The sequence below is a fragment of the Lactuca serriola genome, chromosome 7 (assembly GCF_051521515.1).
Source record: "Lactuca serriola cultivar US96UC23 chromosome 7, Lser_US96UC23_V15, whole genome shotgun sequence".
NCBI classification, from domain to species: Eukaryota; Viridiplantae; Streptophyta; class Magnoliopsida; order Asterales; family Asteraceae; genus Lactuca; species Lactuca serriola.
In genome coordinates, this window is record NC_136414.1 from 34499575 (window position 1) to 34521609 (window position 22035).

Consider the following 22035-nt stretch of genomic DNA (forward strand, 5'->3'; position numbering starts at 1 on the left):
AATACCATCTCCATTTCGGAGATCCAGTCCATAATCTCTACAGGCTTTGGGTTTCCAGAAAGACTTGGTGGTTTGGCACCCAAGAAGTTCTTGTACATACGTCCATCTCGGTCGATTTCCCTCTCCAGGTCATTCCTTCTCACCACCGGGGGTTCCATTTGACTGACAGTGCGGCTGTTATTCCCTTCTTCGGACTCCCGGTCGTTCAGTTTTGGTTGTTCAACAGGCATTGAAGGTTCATTTCTGTTATTCTGCAAAGTTGTCTCATTTCTTCCCTTTGTTCAGCCATCATAGCCCGAATCATGGCTTGAACTCCAGCCATTGTGACTGGCTCGATGCAACTTCGACTATCGGCACTTGCTCAATCACTTCGGGACGAGGTTGCTGATTCCTGTTTCCATTTGCGTTTCCAGCTCTACTTCGGGTTCTTTCCATTTCGATATATACACCAATTTAGGTGAATGTAGATCTTTATTTATGATAGACGTTTAAGTTCCCCTTATCACTCCGAAACATTACATGCTAGTTCTAATATCGTAATCGAATGCTTAGAATCCTAAACACATAAGGTTTCCGGATCCGGTCGGCAACAAACCATAGATCTGAACAAATAATAGCACATAAGGAAGGCATAAAGCATGTAGCACTTAAAAGCATTTTAGACATCTTTCCTAAAATAAACTAGTGCTCGTGTCTAAAATATAGAAGACACTCATCTCACGATCATCGCTTCGCATTCTAAGTTTAAGTCTAGAAATCCTACAAATTCCTAGTTCGCTTAAACTAATGCTCTGATACCAACTGTAACATCCCCATTTTTACGGCCAGAAAAGACAGATTTCGTTTATGCTTTTTGATAAAAATCAAAGTAACTTCTAAAAAAAAGTATTGCGGAATTTGTTCCTAAAACAAAATATGATATAAATTTATCAAAGCATTTCTTAAAAAATGTATTTTCATTACATTACAAAATCTCGGGATGTCAATCATCGATACAGACCATAAGCATAAACCAAAAAGAAATAAACATCTCAGGCCACAAAACATAATATGGCCTCAAATCCATAATCTCTCGTCAAGTCATCCAACTATGCTTTTGCCACTACCTAAAATACAAGAAACTGAGTGGGTCAGGCTGGGGAGCCTGGTGAGCATATAGGGTTTTCAACCCACAATAAATATGTTTATTGTTTTCGACAATCATTAACCCGATTGCCCGTTCCCATTATCCTAACCTTACATCCCTAAAGCGTCTATAATAAGGGACCTATCCTAAGGAATTTCATCGGGATGGACACTACTGCTAAGGGGATTCCTCAGCCATAAGTGTCCGTAAGGAAACCATGGGGGGATGGAGTACACCGGTGAACACTTCGTTCACAAACACGTACAGGTTGCGAGCCTGCTAGTGTTCCACTGGACTTCCTAGAAAAGTTTGCGGTCGTCATCCATACTCCGCTAGATGATTGGAACAACGTCAACATTGAGGTCTCTCATCAATTTATTTCACCACACACCAACTATTTTATTTACCCGTGTTCTACCTATCAAATTTGTAGATATAAAATACAAACGTGGTCCAGCTCTGTATAACAAAGCTTACGTCTTTTATCCAGCATAACTTTCAAAGCATAAAATACATATACTGTATAGATCTAAAGAAAAAGTTCAGATCTGAGATGAGGAAGTGTAGATCTGAATGAAAAAGTTTCAGATCTGAAAGAAAGAAGTATAGATCTTTCATCTAGCAATTATCTCAGGTAAACAAATAACACACACACACACACACACATATATATATATATATACACACACACACACATAGTACATAATTTATATAAAATACTTCATATCTATGTGTAAGATGAAAGTGACTACACACTCACCTGATACGGAGTGATTTGGACAACACCTCGCATCTAAAAATAACCTTCTTTGACGAAACCGGGAAGTTTTCTTGAAAACCAAGCTCCGCGCGGGTAGAGTTTCAAACCGAAAAACTCTTTTTCTCGTAGCCTTCGGGCTCTATTAGGCCTTCTTCTAGTTCTAGGAGGCTTTACCTAGGCTTAGTAGGGGGTTAGGGAGGTAGTGAGAGAAATTAGAGAGAGAAAGGAGTGGTAAATTGGTGAAGAAATATGGCAGCCCTCGGCCTCCTTTTATAGCCTGTGAGGCCTCGGTACGTTGGGCGTACCTTGGACCTACGTTGGGCGTAATGCTTGATCCGTACACACATGGCAAGACTTTGGTGGGGCAACATGGCTCATTGTGGACCGAGGAAAAATTCAATACACGGGGCGTACCTCCTTCGTACGCGGGGCGTAGTGCGAACGTCGAGCGTCCGAAGGTACGATGGGCATACCCCTTCGCACAACCTTTGTGATTTCCCACTCCGAATTCAAAAATTCATATCTTTCACATACAAGTTCCATTTACAACGTTCTTTATACCAACGCGTACGTGAGACCGTACTCTACAACGTTCATTTAGATAGCTAAGGCTAAAAGTCGCTCTATCGTAAATTCACTTTTTACGTCTCCTGGTGTCGTGTCGGTTCCCTCGCGAAACTTCGCTGGGTCATAACTTCTTTGTTATAACTTGGATTTCGGCGTTATATATATCCCCGAAATCCTTTTTTCGATCACTACAACATTATGTAAAGATATCTAGCCGATCTCGCACTTTAATTTTGACGCTTATTTTTATTCTTTATTAATTATACCTTTATAATTAAGTATAAATTCACATAATTCACATACTATTCAAATATTTCATCTTAATTACTTCAAAAAGAGTTACAATAGTTGACCTAAACTATTACATCATCTAATAATACTTAGCCCTGAAATGCGGGCGTTACAATAATGGACCCCGATAACACACTCCAAACTTTGATTTTCTTGTTGCAACTGATGGAAACAAGTCGTTGACCAATAATTGGCTACTGATCCCACACTGCTCCAACTGTTTTCCTCTTGAAACTCTTTCTCATTTTAGAAAAATATTTTCTTTTGAAGTTTTTTTTGAAAATCCTCATTTTGAGTTCAGACATACCCAAAGGTACACCCGAATCCCTCAAACCAAGGCTCTGATACCAACTTGTAACACCGTAAATTTTCAAATAAATTTTTCATTTTTAAAATCACATAATTCTCAATATCACATTTCAAAAACCACAATTACCAAATTTTCAAAAACACAAATCCATAATTTTTTGATAAAATCCAGGATCTTCGAAACATAAACTCCATTTCGTGTGTACAATCAAACTGGCGCCTTTCCGCGATCCTGAGAAGTACCTGGAACACATATCACATAACACGGTAAGCACAAAGCTTAGTGAGTTCCCTAAAATACTAGATACACAATAATATGCCTCTCATGGTCATAACTCGGTTTGGACCCTCCATTCCTATCTCTGTGGAAACCTTTTGGTCCCACAACTCTTTTTGGACCCTTCGGTCCTATCTCAGTGGAAACCCTCCGATCCCACAACTCGGTTTGGACCATTGGGTCCTATCTCAGTAAAACACATAATATAAAATATATATCACGCAAACAAAATGCATAATATCACGTAACTCAAGTAAGCACATAAGACCCTCCGGTCACACATAGATACCACTCATGGTAAGTATAGTGATAAGACTCACCTCATAAGCAAGCAATCAAGAAAATAACGCCGTACACAAATCTCGAACTTGCCTCCACCTAACAAATAGTATAATTATCTCTAAATAATACTCTATTCACATACTCCCTAACTTGACCAAACTCTAAGGTCAACAGAAGTCAACACTCGAGTCAACAGTCCCTGTTGACCTGACTCGCCGAGTGTGTCTATGTGACTCGTCGAGTCCCCTTGTTTCCGCTAAACGGCCGCGATAATCCAACTTAACTCGTCAAGTTGTCTCATCAACTCGCCGAGTTACCCATGTCCAGACACATCGGGGAAACCCTAGCCGACTCGTCGAGTCAGCTCATTGAATCGACGAGTCCATTCAGTCTGTATCCTCATTCAAACGTTTTAAGGCAAATCAACCACTCCAAACTCTAGATCTAGCCTCCCAAGTCTCGAATGATACATAAAGTTTTGATCTTTACGTTCATGCATGGCATTTTTGCTTCGTAATGCCAATACAAGCTCAAATCAAGGGTGTTAAGCACAAAAGCTCTTCTATGGTTAGATAAAGTTGGACATTTGGGCTCTATGGACCTCAAAAGGTCTAGATCTGATGTCTCAATGCTTAGCAAGCACAAGTCATACAAGATCTCAAAGAAATATGGAAAAACCCCTAAAATTTCCTCATTAACAAGATCTAAACAACATTATAAGCAAGGTGATGACTTTTACCTTCCAATTGAAGCTCCAAGTGAATGAATACTGGATCCCACGGCCTTTCCTCTTTCCTTACTTGAATCTCACTTCTTATCTTCCAATGATTCACCAAAACACTCAAATATTAGCTTTATCACTCTCTCTTAGCTCAAATGGCCGGGTAGGGTTTCACACATGGGAGTTGGGAAGATGGTGAGGCGGAAACGAGGACATAAGTTCCTTTAAATAGGCCCCAAACCCAAAGATTTAGGGTTTCATCTCATAGCGCTAACTCGGCGAGTCGGCTCTCTGACTCGTCGAGTTGGTCATTAAACCCATGTGACCAATCCAACCCTACTCGACGAGTTAGGAACACAACTCGTCGAGTCACTCAACAAATCCCAAAAATAAATATACAAATGTAGTACCTAAGAGTCGGAATGTTACATAATGACACCCCAAATTCAAAATACACTGAAAGAAAAACCCTGCACAGAACATGCACAATACCTAACTCAAGATTTTACCGAAAACCGATTTGATACCCCACTCATAACCCAACATCTACGAATCTACACCTGCATTTCACTCCACAACCTTCTGATTACCAACCCCTTTACCTAAACGATAAATAAGTATACCCAAACCCTCTCTGAGACTTCCACTCTCGCGCCTGGTCCAACCACCAACTTCCCAAGAGTCCAACAACCAGGCTACCCAGCCTAAAACCCTATGCGTCATACACTTGTTACCCGCATGCCCTGCAACTAGAGATCCAAACCCTTGACTCAACAGTCTCTACCGGTTCCAAACTGAATTTTCATAATCACCCGGGCTCGCCCACGAACCCCAAAGACCCTCAACCTAGAATAGAGAATAATTCCCTGACAACCCTAGTCAGCATGCCCAAGGCACGAACTGATTCCCATTCCATGCTCATGACCATCACAAAAATAGTCTACTTCGAACCGATGAATGCTACGATCCTATCGCAGCCTAACATTACCTCCATCCAACCATGCTTATCACCCATGGCCTCACCACACTCAAACCATCACAAAATTGCACCTCCCAAGCCAAATCCTGTAACCCATTAGGATTTCGGGTCAACCCTATGAACTCACACTGCTTACTATGCATAAACAAGGCGATGCCGACCGGTGATTAGGAGTTTCCGAAACTCCCACTAACACAACCTAGGCCTAAGCAGCCACTTATTTCTCCCCCACTTGGACTCAACGATGCTCTCTCACCTCTTAAACCTGACGGAAATCCGATCCATTTCCCTTAATTAGCACGAACCGCCCAAATCTTGCACTGAACAATACAATCGCCCCCATTGCTAGCCAAACATAATGATCACTCAGCACTAGAAATTCTGAAGAATATTCTTGTAATCTTAACCAATTGGATGATCCCAATCACTTCCCATGATACCCTTTACCAAATAAATTCAAGAGCAATTACAGATTTGTCTCCATCTTACCAGTTCCTAGGAACCGGTGAATGCTACGGGCTATCCCGCAGTCTTACAACACTCTCGCTCTAACTGACTACTAGTGAATGCTATGGCTCCCCCGTAGTCTTAGAACACTCTCGCCTTAACTGACTACTAGTGAATGCTACAGCTCCCCCGTAGTCTTACAACACTTTCACCTCACCAAAATCGTAGCCCAATGCCTTGCCCCTAATCTATCAATTCGAGCATACACAAAATCCAGCACGCACTTGACCGAACACCCAAACTGAACTCAATTCATGACTGGAACCCCAAACTGATTTTCCAAATCCTACTATCAAGCACTAAGAGAATGCGATTCACGTGTTGGGAAGTTTACCGAACTCCCAACGCACGCATCCCTCAAACCAAACAGCCACTTGGGCCGCCTTCCTCCCCGATGGGAACGTGAAACTCATCTTAGTTTTGTAACGACCAAAAATTTCAACCAATTTAAAACATTTTATTTCATTCAAAAAACCATTACTTTCATACATCTTGTTTTCAAAATAGTTTAAACATGAGAGTATTTCCCCAGAACCATATCACATAAAGCATAAAACATGAGGAGCGGTACGATCACGCCTTTGCCTTGCCACGATCTCCTGAAGCACCTGAAACAATAAACCACAACTGTAAGCCCGAAAGCTTAGTGAGTTCCCCCAAAGTACCCATACACACATAATCATACACATACATCAAAGAACAACATACTACGGGTCCAATCAACCTTCCGGTTGGAATACCCCCGGCCCTCAACCATCGGGTTGGAATGCCTACATAACACGAGCCCAGTCATCCTACCAGGATGGAATACTCTCGGCCCACAACCATCGGGTTGGAATGCCCAAACACCTATACGTACAATAATAACTACTATGGATCCAATCATCCCTTAGGATGGAATACCCCAGGCCCCTTAACCATCGGGTTGGAATGCCAACATACTATGAGTCCAATCATCCTACCGGGATGGAATACTCTTGGCCCACAACCATTGGGTTGCAATGCCCCACTTCCTATACATACAATAACTACTACTACTACTACTATGGGTCCAATCATCCCTCGGGATGGAATATCCCAGGCCCCTCAACCATCGGGTTGGAATGCCAAACTACTATGAGTCCAATCATCCTACCTGGATGGAATACTCCTGACCCATAACCATCGGGTTGGAATGCCAATCTACACTAGCAGACATGTACACATAACAGGCAACCACATAACATTCTACAGAACCAACACACTAGGGCCCTATCATCCTACCGGGATGGAATACCCTCTGCTACTACTCAACATACATAACCCGCAGGTAACCTCCTACCAGCGTACATAGTGCAAGACCAACTACCGGTCTATAATAATCACTACCCAACTACCAGGGCGCTAATCCAACAGAACTAGCCATCATACAACTATCCATTTCTCTAGGATACTAAGCTAACAAAGCATATCCTCATATCACTATCTCATCTACCGGATACTAGCAAGAATATCATCACATAACATAACAAGCTCTAACAACAATTCAAAGGGCCAGCCTTGGAGCCTTAGACCCTTGAGTACAGTGAAGAAAACTCACCTTGCAACTGCCGAAATCCTGCAAATCTCTGACAGCTGATTCACCGGGAATCCCAACTATCACATGCAAAATCATCACATTAGAATCCATCATGACTTTCTAGGCTAAGTGTCCACAACACTCCTTGAGTCCATTATCCTCTTATTGGGCCAAGACCCAAAACCAAATCCTCATGCAAAGCCCAATATTGGCCCAATTTAGTAAATTGGGCCCACCTCACCAAATGCGCCTAGATCCAAGGTCCATAATAATTATTGGGTCCAAAGTACTCCATCCATAATGTTCAGTCACGGCCCAAGCCCCACTAGCCCAATAACAGCCTAATCATTTAAGGCTTAGAATCAAAAACCCAACAGAGGGAGTATGCTGGGCGTACATCAGCTTACACGGGGCGTAATCTCGCTGAACTAAAATTCCACATAAGTTCTTAATGGCTTAAGCTCTTAAGCCGAAACTTCAGATCCATCGACCAAACATGCTTAGGACTCATAAAGTCTTAAACTTTATTACTTGGGACGTCCATGAAGCTCTTAACTCAAGGTCTTAATCCATTAAGACCCACCTACATCACATATGAGACAATCAAAGCCGTTGGGACCTCATTTTTCTCACTCAAGACCTCTCCCAAGGTCTGAAAGGGCAGCTAATCTCAACCAACTCGCATCATGCAACACTTTGGGGTTTTTGGGACAAGAAATGGTGTCAAAACTTCATAACCCTATATCTACACAAAATAGATGTCAAGCAAGAGACTTTATACCTCAAAAGGGCTCCAAAAGATGATGCCTTCCTAGATCTACGAGCTCCAGCCACCCAACACCTTCCTTGACAACTTCTTCTTTCTTCTCCTAGGCTCTCCTTTGCCAAACCAAGCTCCCCAAGGTCAAATATCCACAACCATCGAAGAAAACAACTACTTAGGGTTTCTAAGAGTAAGAGGGCAAATATGGAGGCTATGGTTGGAACCATAATGTTCCTTATATAGTGGCTGGCCCTAAAATTAGGGTTTATGGACACTGGACGTATGTTGGGCGTACATCTTGTACGCTGGGCGTACGCCCCCAACACTCGCGTTCATTTAACCACTCTACGCTGGGCATAACCTAGCTTATGATGGGCGTACCCAGCCAATTACACGCATGCACTCCATGCATGCCTAGGACCCCTTTGCCAAATATTTCCTTTAGGGACCATTATTGACATTATCTTCAAAGTGTCATAACTCCTTTATTCTAAGTCTGTTTCTGACGGACTTTATATCCACGAAAAGGTGGCGGGAAGCCCTATGCTTCTAGCAACACACCTCGACCCGAAACCTTCTCGAATAAAACCCATTGCCCATAAAAGACCGAAACGCTCTTACTCTTGGTCTCGGGGGAACCAAGAATAATTACTCTTAGAAAGGGCGTTACAAGTTTCATAACCACTCCTGATCCTGAATACATGAACGATTATCTCTTACTTGATTTGGTTATGTTCTCATGTCATATGAGAATTGAAGGATTCCCAACCTTTCTTACCCATAATAATCTGCTGACAACTAGTGCTTACCAATGCTAGTGTTCCACCACTAACCATCCGAAAAGACTGCACAATCCCTGAAGATCCGTTGAACACTTCTCGAATCCTAATAACAGTAATGATCCCAAAAACTTAAAATGATACAATATCCAACACTTGCAACCCTCAGAACTGATACCCAAACCAAAACTTCATCAATGGACCACTTCCTTAGTCGTCCCTAATGGTCAACCAACACGGCTGGAAAAACCATTGAATCGTGACGATACTAGAGAATGAACACGTTGAATCCTGACCATAAACCTTACACATAATGCCCTAAACCGATCTCGACTTCCACCCAAAATACGATCGAGCACTTGGATTCTACTATACGAGCAATGACCCTTCAATCATCCCACTAATGACTCTGGACATGCAAAAGACATAAAACAACTCTCGAAGATAACCCTCAACATTAGAGAATTAGACCAGATATATCGCTTATGCCAGCCCTTAAAACTCTCTAAGAAACATAAATATTGATAGCAACCGAAGGAAAACAAAAGATACATACCCGAAATATCACCTGCTAACATGGTCAAACCTGATATGCTTGTGGCAACCTATACTCCTGAAGCAACAAACTCCATCGAATCTAAGAGCTCCACGAGCATGAAACTCTCGAAAAGAAAGGATGCGAGCTCCGATGATTTTAGTAACCTCAGCACGGAACGCTCCCAAGCGCTCATCAAAGATCTCCAAAAACCCCTCCTTGACTGAATCACAGATTACAGGAGTCTTCAAAACACCACATCTAATCTCCTGACGAAATAAATTCACGCGTCTGCTCAATACCCTTAACTGAGTTGGAATCAAAACTTAAACCTCCTTCCTAGAAGCTCATCACCCAACCGAAATGCAATAATGCAGAAGATCATAACATACTCAAGAATCCTCCTCCCCAAGCTTCTTAGATTCTCCAAGACATTCCCTAATTCGAGTATTGATCTTGTGCTTTCGGTAGTGCAGGACCAATACTACCTTCCAAACTTACCCATACTTTCCTAAAGGTTCATCCTGGATCCTCTAAGTCACCTACTCCATTGATGCACTAAGATTCACTAAACTGCAACACAACACCCCGCTAACGCACCTCCTAGGCTCCCCCTAGGTATCCGATCTCACCCTGCCATCAGCTGCCGAGGAACTCCTCATAATGCCAGTCATCAACCTCATGAACACCGACATATTCACTTAGTAGCTGACTCCCATCATCTAAGTGTTCCACAAAGCACAAAGCAAGTAACATTCGTGCAGTAACACTCCAATCTATAGAACTATCATAGCTCACTCACCCTACACACTACCACTGATGCAAGAAATTCCACCCTTATTGTCGGCTGCCTTACGCATGCAAATTATACACAGAACATGATCAAATAGATTTTTGATCAATATATTAACTCTATCCTAGAACAACAACTAGACAAAGAAATAGGAAATAAGGCCAAATCTATTATTCTAGGGCTATGAGATCCTAACTGTATACAATTTTGAAAGCATACACTTAGCAGTTACAGATACCTATAGATATTCGCATTACAGCAAAGGCCTCCCTCCTAACATTCTATCATGCGCCAACTGAGCAGATCCTTGGCCCTAACTAGCATGTGATTCACCGACTCATAAATTATAGCAAATAACATGTATGGGAATATGATTTATACTTTACTTTTCTAGAAAAATGTATTTTTGTGTCTTGGACCGTAAACAACTTGGTGTTTACGGCCGTAAGGTGTTTACGACCGTAAACCCATTTACGGCCCATGTTCACCAAGCCCATGTCCCCTTGTATAAATATAGGTGTTAGGGTGTGAGGAACTGATAGATGAATAGTATAGAGTTGACGGCCAGAGAGACAGAAGAACTATTGTGTGTTAGTGTGTATGTGTCTGAATCGCTTGTATCCGGATCATCATTTTATTCATTAATACATTGAGATTCATCTTATTCCTCTTCTTCTTCTCTTCTATTTGATCTGACATCATCCGTTTGATTGGGATTCTGCACCATCAAACGGATCTGATTGATACACAGGCAAATTAGGGACTTACAATTGGTACCAGAGCAAGACCGGCGTCAAAGGCATTCTACAGTCGTTTATTTGGTGCTAGTTCGTGCGTTTCAGAAAAGGGGATTTATTGTTTCATCCAAAAATCGAAGATTCTGTTTTCTCGGTCCAAGCTTATGGACGTAAACACTGAGTTCACGGCCGCAAACCAGTCAAATTCATCAACCGTGAAGTCTAGATTCTTGGGCCGTAAACCCTATTTTGGTGCAAGCCGGTTAATCTTGAAGACCATATTTTAACCACATTGAATTATTGAAAGTAAAAATAAATTAATTTCTTGAATTACTGTTAAAGATTTTGAAACGAAATATCATTAGGTTTACGGCCGCAAACTGATAGTTTACGGCCGCAAACGATTTCCGGCAATAAAGTATTTTTCAGCAGTAAATTAAATTTCTTTTAACAGTTAATTTTAATTCACCTTTAAATCTTAATTAATTTTAACTTAAATAAAATGGGATCACAAAATCAAAACCATTTTCAAGAGCTCGATACTGTCATGGGCACCACCACGCGAATTCCAAGGCTTATGTCTGCTGATGGGTTCCGTGAGTGGAAATATAGAATTGAAAAATACATAAAGATGAAGGACTTCAAGATTTGGAAATGTGTCATAAAGGATCCAGTCATAATCACCACTACAGTTGGGGGGCAGGTGGTTGACAAGAAAATTGAGAACTACACTGATGAAGATTTTGAGAGTGTAGAAGAACAGGAAAAGGCATTGGCCATTTTGACTATGGCCATATCACCAGACATTGCTCAAGGGTTCAGAGAGTATACTTCTGCTAAAGCACTGTGGGAAGCCCTTATTGAGGTATATGAGGGAAATGAAGACATGCGAGAGAGTTGCCAAGATATGCTGAGGCAACGATTCAACATGTTTAACTATGTGCCTAGAGAGACTCTTGAGGCTCAACTGCAGCGGTTCACAACTCTTAATACGTAAATGAATGTGGCAGGGATCTCCTATACAAAGTCTGAAATAAATAAGAAGCTGCTAACTGCCCTCCCAAAATCTTGGGACATGAATGTAGCGATCATTAAGAAGACTAAGGATCTCAATCGCCTTTCTCTAGCTGAAGTGATGGCTGTCATCAAACCATGTGATATTGATGAAAAGCAGCGAGAGATCAATCATGTGAACTCCTACTCAGCTGGCAATCTTAGCATTTCAACTAACAATGCTCTTTTCTCCTTCTCCTATTCTTCTGCAGGTTTATCTCTCAATGCTTCTCTTCAAGCTTAGACACTCTCCCATCCATCGGCTTCCTCTGCATCAGTCATGCCCTACCCACAAAATCAATCATTCGTGTCTACTCAAACTGCTTCATCTTCAAATGTGGCTTCTTCTTCAAAAGGAAAGGAGGGTGATGAAAACCTTGTTTTTGCAGCAGGGCTAGTTAATTGCTACAATGCACTCGTAGCCGGGGAGCTTCCACCTCAATTGTCATTTGCAGATCTTGATCAAATTCATCCTGAGGACGTTGAGGAGATGGATATCACGTGGCAAATTGCCATGGCAGTCTTTAGGGCAAAACAATTTGCCAAAAAGACAAGGAAGAATAACTGGGGAATGAGTGCTGATAAGAAAGTTGGATTTAACAAGGGAAAGCTTAGGTGTTTCAATTGCCACGAGCTAGGGCATTTTGCTCGTGATTGCCCACATCATGATAGAAGAGTTAATAATGATAGGACAATGGTTGCAGTTGGGAACAGTCGAAGCAGTGGTCAAGCAAACAATGAGAAGGCTATGGTTGCGCAATCTTTCGATTGGGAGGATCAGATACAAGCTCTCAACTTATCTGGATCAGAAAATACTCACCTGGCACAGGTAAGGGATGATGCTCCAGCAGGGATTGTAGCAGCTGAAGACAGTGTGATGAAGCTACAGTTTTCTTTGATGGTATCCTCTCCTCTTGAACCTAATTCATCCAAGGTAAGTCTCCTATCATGCTCTCAGGCTTGTATTGATTATGTCAAAACATTACATGAGAAAATTGAACCTTTAGAAAGCGTACTAGAAAGCCTTAGAATCCTTCGTGAACTAAATGACAAATTAAAGAGGGATGTAGAGGACCTTAGATATCAAGGGTATCAACTTAGAAAAGGTCAAAAACCACTTAAGGCTCAACTAGAATCGAAAATTAAGGACTTTAGAAAACTCCAGGAGGACTATAGCAATAAATGTGAAAATTATGATTATGTAGTAAAACAAAACTCAGAATTAGTGGCTGAAATTGAATCTTTAAGTGGAAATTTTGAAACTGCCAAGCTTGATGTTAGGAAATATGATCATTCAAGTGAGGTAGTTGCAAATATGATAGACCACGGCATGAAATTTAAGAAAAATCAATCAAAAGGTCTAGGGTATAATCATGTGCCACCTCCTTTTAATCATTCATATCTACACAAGCTATTGTCCAAAGAAGAGATTGCTAATGAATCATTTATGGTTTATGGCAAATCTTATGGTTTTGTTTCGGGAGGATTTATTAATCTTGAAGATACTAACACTTCTACATCTCCTGCAGATCAATCTTTGAATCAGTCACAGCACGAAGTTGAAGGATCTGTGTCTAAAAATAAAACTTAGCCCAAATCTGAAGTTTTCGTTTTAAATAAAGACAATTCTTTTTCAAATGTTTTAAGTGACAATAGTTCTCGTGGTGTTTTTGATTCTTCTGATACTGTTTTTGTTTCTTCTGATACAGTTTTGAATAGTTGTCAAATGACTGATACAGTTTTGAACAATGTGGTTGACAATTTTAATGTTTGTGATAAAGATGTTGAAACACCACTAGTCTCACAACCCTCCCCATCCAACGCACCCTCACTTGCCTCACAACCTAATAATGTTGCTTGTTCTTGTGAGAGAAGCAAGGGTGCAGGTAGGGAAAACAAATCTGATCAATGTAGTACAAGCTATAACAATAATAAGCAGATTTGTTTTAATTGTGGTACTAGTGGGCATATTGCTAGAAATTGTCAAAATCGTATGTTTGTGAGTTATAATCTTCCAAGAGAAGAGAACGAGTTCAGAGGAAGGTCTTTAAATAGAAACTCCTCTAGAAGTAGTTCTCGAAATGATGATTGGGCAGATGAACGGAATGGAAAACGGGTTGTTTTTCAAAGACATAAAAGGGTTTTTAATCACCATGTCCCAGGCACTCTGCCAAAAACGAGCACAGCCAAGCCAAGGTCATGCTCCTCACGAAGCAACAGTGGATCTTCAACCAACTCTGGTAGAAGTCACACATGCTTTAAGCAGACTGACAAACACTCCATGACTAAATCAACTGGGACATTTAGAAAACCAAATTATAAATGGTTGCCCAAACCTGCTCTCAATACATCATTTGTGTCCTCAAAAAAATCTAAATGTGACAAATCTGAAAAGGCATCGGGATCACCCAGGAAGGTCATGACCTGGGTGCCCAAATCTAATTAAACCCGCACATTTTGCAGGGACAGTTGCGGGGAAATGTCATCAGACCCTGGTTCGTCGACAGCGGTTGTTCCCGGCATATGACGGGAGATATCGCCCAACTGCACAACATTCAATCATTTAATAGGGGATATATCTCTTTTGTGGGTGGAGATGGTGGTAAGATCACTCAAAGAGGAACCGTCTCAAATGGAGTCTTAAGTTTCGAAAATGTGAATTTTGCTCCCGAGTTGAAACATAGTCTGTTAAGCGTTTCTCAGATCTGTGACAAGGGCTATTCTACGCATTTCACTGACAAGGAATGCATGATTCTAAAGCCAGGCTTTGTCATCCCAGAAGAATGGATTCTCATAAAATCAAAAAGGGATGGGAATGCCTATATCATTGATATGAATAGCAATCTTCCAGAACAAGTTACGTGTCTTTTCTCCAAGATCCCCGAGCAAACTGCCATGCTGTGGCACCGAAGATTAGGTCATGCTAACGCCAAGAGTCTAAATTGTCTTGCGAAGAATGAGATGGTCCGTGGGCTGCCCGTCAAGGACTTCATTACGTTTGAAAAATGTGTGCCGTGTGCTCAAGGAAAGCATCATAGAAAGCCGCACTTGCCAAAACAGGTCAATTCAATTAGCCAGGTTCTTCAATTACTTCATATGGATTTGTTTGGTCCAGTAAATGTTCTCAGCATAAACAGAAGCTCTTACTGTCTGGTTGTGATTGATGATTTCTCTCGATTTACGTGGGTCTACTTTCTATCCAACAAAGCTGGCGTTTCTGAATTGATCAAGAAGTTCATAGTATTAGTTGAGAACCAGACCAACAATCGGGTGAAGGCGCTTCGTACAGATAATGGAACAGATTTTAAGAATTATGTTCTCGATCAATTATGCGTGGAAAAGGGTATTTTGCGTCAATTTAGTTCGGCTCATACACCTCAACAAAATGGTGTTGCTGAAAGATGAAACAGAACGCTAAAAGACGCTGCAAGAACAATGTTGTGTGATTCAAAGCTGCCAGTTTTCTTCTGGGCTGAGGCGATAAACACTGCCTGTTATGTTCAGAATCGAGTACTAGTCAACAAAGCTTAGATGAAAACTCCATATGAAATCTACTATGGACACAAGCCATCAGTCAGTCATTTCCGTGTATTTGGCTGTCCTTGCACCCTCCTTCACTTAGATGCCAACCCGAAGTTTAATGCCAAGGCCAATGACTGCTATTTTGTAGGGTATGATGCTCGCACTGCCTATAGAGTCTACATTAAGAAAACCAAATAGATTGTGGAATCCTATGACGTGCGTTGGTTGGAAGAAAATGAGACAGACGCTAGAGTGGGTCCGGATTGGTTGTTTGATTACACGTCGCTTTTCAAATCCTTAAATGTGTCTTCAAGTGATCTATCTAGACCTGATTCGTATTGGAAGAGTATTTCTGAAGATGAAGACGAAGAAGTTGTGTACAAGCCTTTATCCACATCCTCTACTTCATCGAAGGGGAAGTCTAAAATTTAACTTGAGGGGGAGTCCTCTGACTCACAGAAGGGAGGATCCCATGCTTTGTCTGAGGGGGAGTCCTCCGTTGCACCAGAGGGGGAGTCTTCTGCAACATCTTCGGGAGAGTCTTCTACCACACCTCAAAGGGGGTCGACTATGCAATATGATAGTCCTCAATCTTCAGTCCAATCTGATTCTCGTAATGCTGATACTACACCTCATATGTCAATGGAGAAAGAGTTCATTCCTAATGATGCTTCCGCTGTCTCTACAACTTTTATGGAATTACTCTTTCCTGATCTTATCGCAGATGAGTTTGTTGCAGAACCATCTGGCACTGCTCAACCAGCAAATGAAGGAGGTATCAATATTCACACTCTTCCTGTCTCTTTAAATGACATCAGCCAAGAAATACCTTCAAGGGTTCAACGCGATCATCCGATCGAAAATGTCATTGGTCATCTAGGTGATGGTGTTAAAACCAGAAGTCAGAGTGGAGACGTGAATACATGTCTGTACTCTTGCTTTATTTCTCAAATCGAGCCTAAGAATGTAGAAATGGCTCTAAATGAACCTAGCTGGGTGGATGCAATGCATGAGGAATTGCACCAATTTGAAAAACTCGGTGTTTGGAAGTTAGTTGAATTACCAAAGGGCAAGAAGTCTCTTGACACCCGATGGGTTTATCGCAACAAGCAGGATGATTCAGGGGTCATTGTGCGAAATAAAGCTCGATTCGTAGTTCGTGGAAGTTAGTTGAATTACACTGAAGTTTATGCTCCAGTAGCTCGCCTGGAGGCTATCCGTATCTTCCTAGCGTATGCCTCTTACATGAACTTTACCGTTTATCAAACGGACGTCAAGACCGCCTTTTTGTATGGCAAGGTGAAGGATGAAATCTACATTGATCAACCCCCTGGGTTTGTTGACTCGAAGTATCCTAATCATGTCTACAAATTGGACAAGGCATTGTATGGGTTACATCAAGCTCCTAGAGCGTAGTATGCGACACTAACAAAGCATTTGCTCGAACATGGTTACTCTCGTGGCACTATCGATCAAACTTTGTTCATAAAGCACGTCGACAAGGACCAGATACTCGTACAAATATATGTCGATGATATTATCTTTGGATCAACCAGTCAGCAACTTTGCAAGGAGTTCGAGGGTGTAATGAAGAAACGATTCGAAATGAGTTCGTTGGGAGAAATGACCATGTTTTTGGGACTTCAGGTTAAATAGAATTCAACCGAAATCCTGCTACATCAAGCCAAGTATGTGGAAGATATTCTTGAGAAGTTCGAGTTTCATGATGCTAAATCTGCGTCAACACCGATGGCTGAACGACCTCTTTTGACTCCAGATCCTGAAGGCGAATCCGTAGATCAAACTCATTATCGATCAATGATCAGATCGCTAATGTATCTTACTGCAAGTCGACCTGACATTATGTTTGCGGTTTGTCAATGCACACGCTATCAGGCTAATCCTAAACTCTCTCATCTTATTGTTGTCAAAAGAATTTTTCGGTATATCAAAGGAAGCCCTTAATTGGGTCTTTGGTATCCGAAGAATTCTGAATTTGATCTTTATGCTTTTACTGACAGTAATTATGGAGGCTGTGAGCTTGACAGGAAATCTACCTTAGGAGGATGTCAATACCTAGGTGACAGGCTAGTTTCATGGCAATGCAAGAAGCAACACACTGTCTCGACTTCCACAGCAGAGGTGGAATATGTTGCTGCATCAGCTTGCTGCTCTCAAGTTATCTGGATCCAACATCAGCTGTTGGACTACGATTTGAATTATTTTCAAACCCCCATCTATTGTGATAATGAAGCGGCAATTCAAATTGCTAAAAACCCAGTCAACACTCTAAAACCAAGCACATCGACATTAAAATTCACTTTATCAGAGACTGTTTTGAACGATCATTAATACGGCTAGAACAGGTCCACACTGATAATAATGTGGCGGACTTGTTCACAAAGCCATTTAACAAAGCATGCTTCGATGTGCTTGTCGGATTTCTAAAAATGATATGTTTTGAGGATTAAGTTTTTTTTAATTATTATTTATTTATTTTATTTTTTTTCTCAAATTTGTTTTCAATTTTTTTAATTTCGTTAAGAAATTTCTTCTATTTTTTATTTTCTTTTGGTTTCCTGTTTTTTAGGCTAGATAAAAAAATTTGTTCTTTTAGGTTAGATTAAATTTGCACATCATTTTTTATTTTACTTTTATTTTCATCCATGCACAAATTTAGGGGGAGAAATATAAAAATCCAAAAACAACAAAAATCAGAAAATCCAAAAACAATAAAATAAAAAATAAAAAATAAATAAAAATTTATATTGTTAACAATTTCGCTTGTGGGTATTATGATGAGAAATGAAATTAACAAGTGATAATGGGCAATCTGAATCGGCGTAACGTACCTAAGTTGAATCGTCTACGCTCTGTACTCGATGTGCTGGTAGGCATGAAAGATTTTAAATGGACTTGATTAGGAAAAGTTGAACCTAATGAATTTTAAGGACTTGACAAACCTTCACCTAGTTAGATCCGTTTAACCCGATGTCACGACGCTCGGATAGGTTGAGCAGAGAGATATACATGGGAATCTATCGGTCACATTAAATAACCCGTATCTAGAACTATGGATTCACTTTTCCTCGATGTGCGGATTCTGTCGTTAATTCCGGTTGGATGGGGCGATTGGTAAATTCCGATAAATTAGGTCTGTAGAATATCATTTTGTTTCTTTCTGTCTGTTAGTCATATGCTGTCTCCTTTTCGTGGCCTCCAATCCGACCTGGTACACAACATATGCAACTCTATTTCTCTGCAGGCTATATGTATGAAATTCCTCTTACCTGTTAGTCATATGATGTCTCCTTTGCGTGACTTCTAATCCGACCTGGTACATAGCATATGCAACCTTCTACTTCTCAACCCCTCTGAAGTAATAAGTTACAGAATTCTGAATCTATCTTCTCTCTGAATGGTTGTCTGCTCACCCGGTGTAAGGAGTACTCTGGAAGTTCTTGATGGCTGGGGCATATCAGGAAGTGGGAAACACGTTCTAGTACACTTAAAATTAAACACATACAGATTGTCTGTAGATCTCGCTGCTCGATTTAGGTGGACAACAATATCCCTGGTTGTAGTCAGTTAAATGGTCATAAGGTAAATTTATTTAAGATTTAGGAGTTATCATAATGACAGAAATTTACAATTAGATATATGCCTGAATCATGTCATTGGTAAAATGTCCAAAACTATCACAAATTTTTCGTGTTTAAGTGGACCACAATACTGGCAATCGATCAGACGAAGATGTGAAGATAAGGGTACCGACAAGTGGAATAAGGTTGTCCAACAACTTTGATCACAACGTCACAAAAGGAGTTATAGCGGTTAAGTTTTGGTTGTCAAATTATTTTAATTTGAATTTTATTTTCACTTTTACAATTTTAATTTTATTTTTTATTTTAGTTTTAAATTTTATCTTTTATTTTTTTATTTTTACTTTTATTTTTATTATTTTTACTGTCTTAGTTTTTACTTCATTTTAATTTTTCAACAATTAAATTTTTAGTTTTTATTAGTTTTATTTTTATTTTTATTTTTATTTTTCGAAATTATTTCTGAATAATCCTCAAAGTTTTTTTAATTTTTGATTGTGTTGGAAGTTGCAAAATATTGGGTAGTTATCAGGTAAAAGGGTAATTGTAGGTAAATGGTAAATAAAGAGTTCACTGCCGAAATCTCCTCATTCACGAGATTCCGGCCGCAAATCCCACCCAAATCCTCTCAACCTTCAAAAAAAATTTGTTTGATTTTTGGAAAACTGCTTCAACCATCATGGAGGTAATAACTTCTAGATCATAGATATGTATTCTATTACAATTTTCACCGTGTAATTTGATCGGAAATTGAGAAAACAACTCTGACGGAGCTTACGGTCGTCAGCTTGGGCCGTAAACTCCGTTTTGCCCTTAAATCGTCGTTATTTTATTGCGATTAATCCATTCATATGCATCTGTTAGGGTGTTGTTTGTCGATTAGGTGTATTGGTGTGATTTTTGTGATTTTTTCGAAAAATAGTTCATAGGCCGGCCGTGAACCGGGAGTTTACGGCCCGAGAACTTTCAATTTACTACCCTTGAAAATTGGTTTAAATACATGTGTTATTTTCGGTGCAATGTGTTTGTCGTGATTCTTAGGCAGTAAACTTCGAGTTTACGGCCCAAGAACAAATAGTTTACTGCCGTTAAAATTGAATTAATTCGATAACTGTTGCTTCTTTTCGGCCATAAACTCATATTTTCAAATAATTTTTTAAGAAAATTTTGTTTTGATCATATTTTTTAACTAAAGTTTTTTTTTGGGGTCAAAATAAAATTTTATTTTTTTAAAATCATTTCTCTTACAGTTTTTGGTTGAGTGCAGACAATGGGAAATTTGAAGTTTGCAGACATGCACAATCTCGCCATCATGCTTGCAGATCCTCCGACGATTCATTCAGACATGTGCTCAATGATTCACCGATTGCGGGAATGCTGTTTAGCGTCTGCTATCACTGTCAACCCGGTCGTGTATCAGAACCAGATCAGAGAATTTTGGGCGACCGCCAGTACAAACATGGATGATGATGGTAACTTCACGGTGAAAGCTAAGGTTCAAGGACGTGAGATCGTGATCAATGAAGGTTTCATTCGAGAGGCGCTGCTCATCGATGATCAACCTAATTTCCCAACCGAAATTGGGATTAGGGATACTCAACAAATTCTTCGAAGAATGAGCTATGAAGGAACTTCTCCACCAACACTGAAAAAATTACTGCATCCGTATTGGAGGTTTCTGGCACACGTGTTTGTTAGTTGCATCTCGGGTAGAAGGTCAGGAGCGGATGAGATTTCTCAACGCACAACTAGTGCTCTCGTCTCTCTTGCTGCTGGTGTGAGGTTTAATTTTTCTAAATTCATCCTGGAGGAGTTAGTCATCAACATCAGAGCCTCCACCTGAGACACTTTCCTCTTATATCCTCGTTTTGTTCAGATGTTTATCAATTTTCAGTTTCCATATGTAAGAAAGGAAGGAGAAACTCTTGACATGAAGTCTTTGGGTCCTCACACGGTGGGACTCATCAAGAAAAATGGCAGAGGCAAAGTCGTTTTTCAGGGGCTGTATCCACTAGAGAAGTTCGGAAATTTCACGGAGTTAAATGAACCCACAAAGTCATATGGTTCGTCTGAGCCGGCGTCTGCGGAAAATTCGTCTCCAAACAATGTTGTCATTGATATTTCTGAAGATGAGGGAACTGAGAAAGAAGATACACCAACTCCTGACACTCAAGTAGTCTCAGAACATGAAAAGGAGTTAGGTCATATTCAAGATGGTGCGCAAATGAATGTTGAGATGGGAGAGAATATTGGGGAAGACAGGAATGACTCTTTCGGTGATCTTGACCTCATAGGGTTCGATCATGATGATATTGCTGCTTCCTTAGCTAGCAGTGCAAATGTGGTGTCACACGAGAACCTTGATGCCATTTTCAACAATGTCGATGACGTTGTTCCTCCAACAACTGAGACAAGGAAGTCAAGTGAGAATTTTGAAACTGAAACTCCAACATCAGGGCAAATGGTGACTGCTTCAATTTCTATGGAGATAGTTATAGGATATTCCCCTCCTGTGTCTGTTTCTCCTACTACTGAACCGTTTGCGAGTGTTTTTACTCCAGAGTCTGACCAACCTCCGTCTAAGAGGCAAAGAATTGATGTGAGACAATCCGAGCTGATGGCAAGTTTAATTAGTGGCCTTCCAGCACCACCTGTTACTACCGCTACCACCAGACTCACAACAACCAAGATGTTTCCAACAGGTTCAAGCTCAGTGTTTAATGTCGGTGATTCCTCTGCACCACCTGGTTTCTCAATTCCAAGATATAATTGTGATGATGCATCCGAAAGGTTGGCTTTGCACATGGCTGAAGAACAACTTCTAACGCCAAATCCTCGAGGAAAGGGTGTTTCTATTGAAGAAGGTGGTTCTAG